The sequence below is a fragment of the Condylostylus longicornis genome, unplaced genomic scaffold (genome assembly GCF_029603195.1).
Source record: "Condylostylus longicornis isolate FDR11 unplaced genomic scaffold, ASM2960319v2 ptg000008l, whole genome shotgun sequence".
In the NCBI taxonomy this organism is placed as follows: Eukaryota; Metazoa; Arthropoda; class Insecta; order Diptera; family Dolichopodidae; genus Condylostylus; species Condylostylus longicornis.
This window is the reverse complement of record NW_026577977.1, coordinates 1,036,369-1,046,706: the sequence shown is the minus strand read 5'-3', so window position 1 is coordinate 1,046,706 and position 10,338 is coordinate 1,036,369. Positions and strand designations below refer to the sequence as shown.

The window sequence follows — 10,338 nt, the reverse complement described above, 5'->3', positions numbered from 1 at the left end:
AACAAGAGTTAACTCGTGACCGTTAAACAATGTATTAATATGGAAACTTTTTATTATAAGGATTAATATCGTAATTTTTACGAACTTTTTTTTGATTACTCATACCATCCATTTTCCTCAATTATTCTATAAACATTGAGATGAAAAATTCAATAATACTTAAGAAATACCAATAATGCTTTTGTAATTGATTTCCGAAACATACAAAAAAATTTAAACTGAATGATAAACAATATACAATAAATTATTGAATTTCATATGCAAAATATTAATAAATTACGTCTTATATTTCGTCTTTAATCCAGAATCAGGTATTTTAGAATTTTTTATTGCCAATTCAACGTATAGTTATTAATCTTCATTATTTAAGTCTTAGAAGAATAACTATACCTACTAAACTCACCAACAGAGTTACAGAGGCTTGTCGAAATTGCTTTCGAATTATTCTTCACCTTGCTTTACAGTAGTCCACATGTTGATTAATGTTTCCGTAACCCAGAAATGTAATTTTGTGAACCAAATTTTTCATGATGTTGATCTATGAGAAATAGTATATTATTGACCGAAATTAATGCATGCATAATACGAATTATTCACATTTGCTTCCTGACTATCGAATTATTTAATATCTGAAATTTAGGTGTATTAATCAATTCAATCCATTCTTTTCAATTAGCAATTTAATATAAATTTTTTATGAAATCAAGGTCAATATGAAAATATTACAGATTTCCTTTAATTTTTAAAATATTATTTCTGTAAATCTTTAAATTTTAATCTAATTTTAACATTATATTTAAATTTGATAACATTATTATAAGGTTCACGGAAAAAAAAATTTACAAGAAGTTCCCAAAAAAAACTACGAGAATATTCTCAGAAAAAACAGCAAGTATTCTGAGATTATAAACATTTTATGCCAAAATTTTTTGTTGAATTCATCAAAAGTAATATGTGTAATAAAAAAAAAAGTTTTTACTCTTATTCCTGTAAATTTTTGTAACAACTATTAAAATTTTTACCTTACAATTTTTTTTATTAACGTTTATTCTAAAAAAAATTAGCAGGGCTTCCTAAAAAATTTAACATAATATTATGATAGCAATTATTAAAAAAACCTGAAAATAAACAGCTGATAAGACTTTTAAATAATCTGCACTATTTCATAAAAAATATGGTTTGGTTCCTAAAAAACTTCACAACATTTTGTGAATTTATTTAGGAGAAATTTGTAAAATAAATCACAATTATACTTTAAAAATTTTATAACACTTGCGAAGATTTGTAGAAAATTTCTAGAAATACAGAGAAAAAACAGCAGTTTTTAGTTTTTTTTTTGTTTTCGTTTTTGCTTTTGATTTGAAACGTCATGTGTGTACATGATTCATAATCAATTCAGTTTCGTTAAGTCATTGGAGAGTGCTTGTCGTGCGTAAAATTTGTTATTTTTAGTGTGTAATTTCTGATTGTTTTTTTTTTTGTGTATAAATACAAATAATGGATTCGCGACAATATTTAAAAAATGTGTTAGATGAGATTAATATGTCTCAGTATTTAGAAAAATTTGTCGGTAATTTTTTAAAAAAGTGCGTGTTTATTGAATAAATCGCAATTTTTTTTTTTTTTTCAAATTGAATGTGAATACAGAAGAGGAATTTGATCAAAACAGTTTTGAAAACTTGGAATACCAAACACAAGAGAGCATCATTACAAAAGCGGGTCCCAGACAAAGTTTTTGGTTTACAAAAAGAAATTTTTAAATGCTATAAGTAAATTTAATTTTTTTTAAGGTTATAAATACCGACACATTAAAACTGCAAATTCCACATGAAGATGATTTGTAAAAAATGTTAATGTATTTATTAGAAATATATATTACATTTTATTTCAAATACACATGTGCATACAAAATGTACATACAGAAATATACATACTGTACTTCAATACTCACGCCAGAAATTATCAAATTTAGAAGTTTTGGATTCATTTATGCTACCAATAAAAGTAATCCACATTTTTGTTTATTACATGCACATACATATTATACATATATTAGTTGAAAAAAATACCGATTTATTTATTTGATATTTAAAGAACTTACAATTTACAAAAACAAAAGAACTTAATTTAAATACTATTACAAAAATATTAATAATAAAATGCTACGTGTGTGTGTATATAAACATGAGAAGGAATATTGATGTTATAGAACAGACAATGCAAAAATTCTTTATAATTTTTTTATTTCAAAATTTTTTATTATTAGGAAAAATAAACAATAAGAAAAAATATTAAAAAATGTTTGCAATGTATAACCTCAACATTTGCATTTACATGTAAGCATATAAATATAGTTATGTACATACACTTTGACATTTTATATTTTGACAATATTATTCTTGTGTGTTTTTGTTTTAGTTTTATTTTGATAATTTTGTTTTTGTAAATTATAAGTTTATTAAAAATCAAATGCGGGTTTGTTTCTAATTCTTTTCAACCTAAATAAAATGTTTTACAAAAATATTACAATAAACTCTTTAAATTCTATTAACTATTAATGTTTTCATAGGATTCTAGGGTTCTTACAGAAAAAATTGATTCCAAAATAAAACTTTGCGCTGAAAAAAATAAACTTTGCATCATCGTTTCCATTGGAGAAACATTTGGTAAGAAAAATTTAGTTAAGCGGTTTTAAAATGTTAAATGTAAATTTGTTATTGTTTTTTTTAGCGTCAATGAAGAATGCTTATGTTATTATTGATATCTATAAACTGGACAATATAAGAGCAATATAGATGTATGTTTCAAGTGGTTTTTAGCTCTTCATGCAAAGTTCTCACAACAATGTTTTCCAATCTGGCAATTCATTCAACTTTTTTTTATGAAATACAGACGCAATTTGATAAGAAATTTACAACTTTAAATTCTTTAATAACGGATTTGGATTTATGAAAATATTTTGTGCTTAAAAGTAATATGGAATGTTTTATATGCATGAAATATCAATTAAATTTTAAGAGCTATGTATATCGGCCACTTTTTCATAAGAGCACAAAAGCCTATATTTATCATAGATGTAAAATTCAAAGAAAGTTTCTTTATTTTAACTCATTTCAAAGGCATATTTTTGAACATTTTGAAGAAGCGAGAATACAGATTTTTCAATAATTCAAGATAGTGCATCCAGGCATGTATTACAAAATGTGAATTCGCCAAACAAATTCGGACCACTAATTCAGTTATGGAATGAGGCACGAGGCGAAGCACAAAGTGCTTAAAGGCATTGCGAATTGAAAGGTTTATTAATTAAGTGACAGTAACATTAAAAATTCAAGATTAGAAGTTATTTCTTATCAATATGACCGAATCTTACCTTTAGATACTTTAATTGCTAATAAATTTAATTTAAGTCAAGTAGCGTTATATTCTTGGGTACAATTTAACAGCGTAAGATTCAAAATAGGATCCATTAAAGAAATAGGATATAATAGCGAAAATTCATATAAAATATTTGGAAAAATTTGTGACATAATAATTTTCTCTGTGGATAATTATAAAAAATTTAATGTTAAAAGCTTTTGTACAGAATTTTAAGACTATTATAGACAGGCTTTTATGGTAAAATATTCTGAAAATTTTATTTTAGTTGACATAAATAATATATTTCAAATTTTTTCGATCCATAAAATGGAAGATGAAAACTTATATTTTATAGTTTATTTATAGAAATTTTTATAGAAATTTTTATATAAACAGAACCGTAAAGTATACGTATTAAAAATCTTGTTAAGTATATAAATAGTTACAAATAGTTAATATATAAAATGCAATTTAGTATATATAAGTTATAATAAAATGAATTACAAATACGAAACTTTGTAGCGTATTTTTATATTAATAATTTTTTTCAGTGCTTCCTAAACTACAATAAATGAATTGTGGACTAAAGTACACAACAAATACCTATCGTAAATTAAACGACACTGTGAACCTTTTTTTTTTACAATATTTGTAAAAAAAATTCACAAAAAATGTCATATTTTTTTATTAGATTTCCACAAAAATTTACAGGTTTTGATTTTTTTAATTTGGTTTTTTTAAGAAAAAACTTAATGGAATTTGTAAAAAATTTTATGAAAACGGTTATTTTCATATAACAAAATCAGTTAAAAAAATTGACTGGTTGGGTTAAAATAAATTAAATTAATTGTGAAATTTTTCAAGATTGACAGTTAAAAAAAATTACTTTTCGTGCGAAAATCTTTTGAAATACTTGTAAAAATAATTATCGTTATTCATAAATCGAAATTGATGAAATTTATAAATATATGTAGGATAAAAGTCAAAATTTTAAATAGTTTCTATTAAAAAATTAAGATTACTCGTTTATAATTCAAACTTTGAAAATAAACAAGTATAATGTAATTTTATTAAGTTTTTTTACATGCTTTACTGAAAAACCGCACAATCCCAAAATCAATCAAAAAAATCAGGGATTTTGCTAAAAAATTAACGAAATTTCCCAAAAATTTTTTTCCGTGTTTTACATAATATGAAAATAAAATACATCATTTATTTTGGTTCATCCTCACACTAATGATAGTTTTATGATAATAAACATATACAGACTGTGGTTTCATCTCTATTCGCATAAAAACTTTCCTGGTTTTAACATCAATTCGTACATTATTTATTCGCTGTGACTTGATAACTGAATTTTTGACAATAATATTTTCTTGAATAGCATAAAGATCTAGCACTTTTCAAAAACATTTTGAGCATAAAAGCAGACAAAAAATGATATGAACTCAAAAAAATTTTTTAAACAAAAACTTTTAAATAAAAAAATGTCATAATAAATATATGTATGTAAAAAAAAATTGTGATGTGATGTGGCCAACACATAACCGAAAATATACATTATATGGTGTTCTGTGACTATATTTGAGAAAATTTCGAATGCTGCTCATGAATTATTGCAGAATTTAATAAGTAAAATGCCTTCAAAAATGTGTAACAGCTGTAGTAAAGATTCAGTTTCAGTCAGCTTGTTCTGTTGAAATAAGAGGTAAAATATATAAATTTTGAAGAATCATTTTATTACACGATCAGATATACTTATGAATTTAAAATTGAAGGTCAAAATTTCTCGAATTCAACTCGGGAAACTGTTAATTAAATCGTTTTTTATAAGGATCTATTTTCAGATATGATTCCAGTTTAAAAACAAATTCAATAGATACAATCTCTAAGTCTAAATTATTTTTCTTTTTTATTAAATTAAGTATGAAAACAACACCACTCTTATTCTAGAAAATGTAATTACCAAACGAAAAAAAAATGTGAAATTTTTCTTCACAGAGAATAAGAATAAAAGAGATTTCATATGAAAATTTTCTTAAGGTCATAAATTTATCAGAGTTTTTATGCAATTGCATCAGATGTTCCTAAAAAAACTTTACCGTTCGATTCGGTTTTATAAAATTTGTCCTGTTTTTCTTTAAGGTGTACCTAATTTTCGTTTATTTTCGTATACACATAAGATATAAGTGTGCCACTGAAGATTCACAAAATAATTCAAAAGTAATTCTAACGAAGTTCCTCGTCTAGCAAAATAATTTTTACCGCCTTTAAATTTTCGTTGTTAAAATGTGGATACGTTAAACGCTAGAGTAGCACTATACTATTTATAAATGAAAATAAATTTGTGAATGAAGAACGGTTTAAGCAGTTCAAATTACAACTTTTCACACTGTATATACCCAACATTTTCCGTAAAAATACCAATAAGGTGTTCGAAAATTCTAAAAGACCTTATTAATTAAACACAATTATTTACATTCTAAATCCCAATATGTAGTTCTCAGTTATTTCAACAAGTTTTCGAAATCATAATGCATGACATAAATATTTTTCCAATGAGTGCCTTTGGCACAATTCCAGCCAGTTATTTGAGAAATGTAATTAATTAACTATCTTGAAAAAACAAAATATAATAAAGAAAATGTTTCTTTGGATAAAATAAAAGATTGCCTTGTAATTTTGTAGAAAAGGTGTAATATTAATCATAAATGTAAAAAATAGTTTTATAAGATCTTAACTTTGACAATAAATTGTGTGCCTATTTACAAAGTATATAGAATTAGTACAATATACTTTGACTTTGATTAATTTTAAAGAACATGAATTCTCCTTTGTTTTCACTCCCCATAAAGGAACTCTATACCGGCTTATGAGATTTTCAATACAAAAATAATTTCAATTCACATATTAAAAGCATTTCAAATTTGACAATTGCTTTGTAAATTGTTTGACTTGACCCAAATTTTGACTCTTTTTTCATGTTTCAAAGATTTATTTCAAATATTTTTTTTCTTTCTTATCGAAATTTCAACAATAAGTTAAAAGAAACTTTGTATAATTAATAAAAATTTTACAATTAGAAATTTGGCATTAAAAATCTAAATAAATTTAAAAGTTCATGCCAATTTAATGAATTCATAAGCAACTAGAGATGAAGTAACATTGTGAAAGTTGTAACTTTTATTTTAAATTTATTTAAAAAATTTCTTATGAATGAAATTTAAAAATTATTTTTGCTTGTTTTCTTAAATTTACGACAAACCCATAAAATTTAATCATAAACAAAGCACGAATTTCATTAGAGAAATACTGAAATATTTGATGTGCTACATAAAAAAGTTAGTATTGTCAACTGTTGAAGTTAAGGAAGTTATTTTTTCTTTCCAGAAATCAGTATTATAGATTTTCCTTACCGTTTGCATTTACCGGAACACTAAGAAATAATGGTCAAGATATAGATCCAAGTATATGATCAGCATTGAATTCTGATTTGGTTTTACCACTTCTATTCATTTCTTCGTCTATTTGAAATTTCTTAACTCCTTGTGATAGCTCCTATAAAGCTTCAATAAATTGTTATTTGGTCATATCTTAGAAACTACCAGTCATGCTTAGAATATGGTAACATGATCACTATTTTTGGTGAAAGCTGTTGAAATATCATGAGCGCTTATGATAGCTGTCATGCAACTTCAAAAAGATGATTCCAAGTAACTTGTAAAGTCAGAAGTAATTAAAATTATAACATAGAAATTTCGCGAGAACAAGTATATTATTGGTACTCCCCAAGGTATATTCATTCGTACGGGTATCACAGAGTTGACAGAGTCAACTCTATACTTATTCTAATTTCAATTTAATTCTAAATTAAAAATCAAATTATAATATATATTAATTGATTATTTATTTGCTTTCTTGATTTCGGCCATATGCAAAAAAGTTCTATGTTTAATAAGCAAAGATAGCAAGTTCGTTCTTTAAAACAAGGTAACGAAATTTAACCCTTAGCAAAATGTATTAAGTATTACGTACGTGCAACCCTGATCGAATAATCAAAACTATGAGAATGTGAGTAGGTGATTAATTGGAACAAAAATTCTGAAAAATTAGAATTATTTTACTTGTATCCATGTTATATCATACATAAGTATATACATACATCTCATACACATGCACATCCGTAATATACACAGAAAACTGTCCTTTAATTCTGAGTTTTACTTTAAATAAGTAACTTAATTAATTAGCTATTTTGTAGTTTCGTAATAAAATGGTGTTGCAGTAAACTCAACCTTGTTGAATATAAGAATTCGAAAATATTTTTTACAAACTGTAAAGAAAACAAAGAATGGTTTCCAAATTACTTTGTTTCCTTTATATAATTAAAATAATTGAAGAAAATGAAGTTCTTTTAAAAAAAGGAAAAATAAATATTTTTTTTTTGGAAACACCTATACAACGTTGTTAAGTAATTCAGTTACACTTTTCTAATAATCTATATGATTACATAGCAAAAGTACAATGACCAGACAAACAACCAAATAAAAACAAACGTGTTCACTTAGTATATATGAAATATTTCGCTTTTTCTGTAAAGCTACGTAATTCACGATTTTAAATATAATTAAATTTTTTCCTATAGATTATAGACTACATACATATACATATTTACATCAAAGATTAGTATGGCTAGAATATACAAAAGAGTATATAACGTTCAAAAGTACGTGCACGTTCTTCCAATAAACTAAAAGTGTTTTCTTGTTCGTTTTTAAGTTCAGAAGAGTATGAAAATTAAAAATAAAGTTGGGTCAAACCAATTGTTTGTATTATAGCATTTTTCCTTTCAGCAATTCATGAAAATACTACTTTTAAACACAGTCTATGTATATCTACCACACTATTAAAAATATTTTAAGATTTTAAGGGTTAATTGTGTGATTTAAGAAAAATAATTATATTTTTTAATTTCATAGAATTTACCGTTAGCTTTTTGCGTTTATAAAAATTTGAACAAACTTGCGGTTTCGGAAATATAAGGTGTCAAAAATTCAAATTTTACAAATTTCAAGGGGCGATAACTTGAGAGGGGCTAGAGATGGAAAAAAATGTTCTTCCAACGAAATGAACTATTTGTTAATGTCTAAAACCTGCTTAATTTCAAGCTTCTACAGGCTGAGGTCTAGAAGAAAAACGACATCAAAAATTTGGAAAGAAAGGACTTTAGATAACGGTAAATTTGAATGGCCATTTTGTTTTTCTAAAGTTTAATTATAGTATACCGCGCTAAGGGAAGCAAGCCGCTGCCTTTCTGCGTTTGGAAAATTTTAAAAATGCTTATGGTTTCATTGCAACAAATAGTTAAAAAAGGCCATTTTTAGGGTTTTGGGGGGGTATAACTTCTAGAGGGGGGGAGATAGGTAAAAATTTTGTTCTACAGAAGCAAGTTTCTAGGAAAGATCTATGTACGTACTAAATTTCAGCTTTCTATCTTCAAGAATGTAGAAGTTTTATAAACATGTCCACGGACGGACGGACGGACAGAGTGAAACTAATAGGCACTTTTTTTCAAAATTTGTTTGGAAATGTGCTAAAAATGATATAAATGATCATCAAAATAAAACAAAAATAAAAAACACAAAAAAAAAATATTTTATCTTTTTTTCGCATTTAGTCAAGTTTATGCGAAATTTAAAAACAAGAAGAGAATGGTCATAGTTTCTAAGAATAGACAAAAATAACGTAATATTAATAATAATAATAGTTTGACAAAGAAAGAACCTCATCTAAAAGGACAAAAGCAATCATTTTTTTTTTTCTCGTTTGACGTTTTTCATTTGCTTTAAATTTAAATAAAAATGGTTGTCGTCGTCGGTATGGTTTTTTTGCACTTGAAGCAAAAAAAAAATCCTAGCGATTTCATTTTACTTCAGCTTTTTTTTTTCAATTTTCTCTTGATTTTTGATGAGAAAATTGTTATTAGAGTGAAAGAAGGATATTTTTTTTTTTGATTTTTTTTTTGTTTTTCCTTTTTGCTTTCTATATAAATATTAATTCTCATTTTGGTGACTTTTATTATCATTTTTTTAACACTTTAAGTGGATGTTGTGGTTAACAATGGGCAGTTTTTCTTTAATGTCTCATAAAATTTACGAACGTATTAAAAAGAAAATTCTGCTGTTGTTGTTGTTGTTATTTTTTTTTTCAGAGATTTTATTTTGAAGAAATAATAATATTAAAAACAGAGGTCTTTTTTACTATATTAAGTATAAGGTATATTCAGAAATTTTTAATATTGCAAGGGAAAAAAATTATTAAACGAGAAAAAGTGCTGAAATTTTAATAAAAATGTCAAAAAAGAAAATCATAAAAGTAAAATTCGTACTCGATTTAAATTTTTTATTTTATCAAAAATAACACTGACATAGTTGTCTATATGAAAATCTAATTTTGTTAAATAAAAATTAACAAAATTTAATGGAAATAAATGTATGTATAGCACTAGAAATTACACAAGTTTCTACATACTTAATTAATTCAATAACACTTCATTTCTAGTTTGTTTATCAAATATAAGAAATTTTCAACTTCGACCTTAAAATTGTTCGTGTATTACACTTTTCAATATCATTAATAATTATAATTAAATTGCAGCATTGCGAAACAAATAATTGTGATACAGTCTTAATATAGTAATAATACACTTAAAACTTAATAATACACTTAAAACTTTTTTTTTCTATAGAAATTATCAGAATATTTCTAAAAAAATTCACAAATTTGTTGCATAATTCTAGTAACAATATGATGTCTTAGAAGCAGTTAATAATGCAAATCAAAAAAAAAATATTTTTTAAGTTTTTAAAAAAAATTTAAAAATATTTTAAGAATCAGAAGAATTAAAATTTAACACTAGCACAACATCATTTAAACCATAATCATACTTTTAATTTCAAGGAAACACAAATAGTAGAC

General features: G+C 24.6%; 1 long non-coding RNA gene across 1 annotated transcript; it reads left to right on the top strand.

Annotated features, from left to right (window-relative positions):
* Positions 1-1,802: 1,802 nt before the first annotated feature.
* On the top strand, positions 1,803-2,882 carry LOC129618522 (uncharacterized). Its single transcript, XR_008697809.1, has 3 exons — positions 1,803-2,004; positions 2,570-2,666; positions 2,731-2,882. It is a non-coding gene; the product is annotated as an uncharacterized LOC129618522 (long non-coding RNA).
* The last annotated feature ends 7,456 nt before the right edge of the window (positions 2,883-10,338 follow it).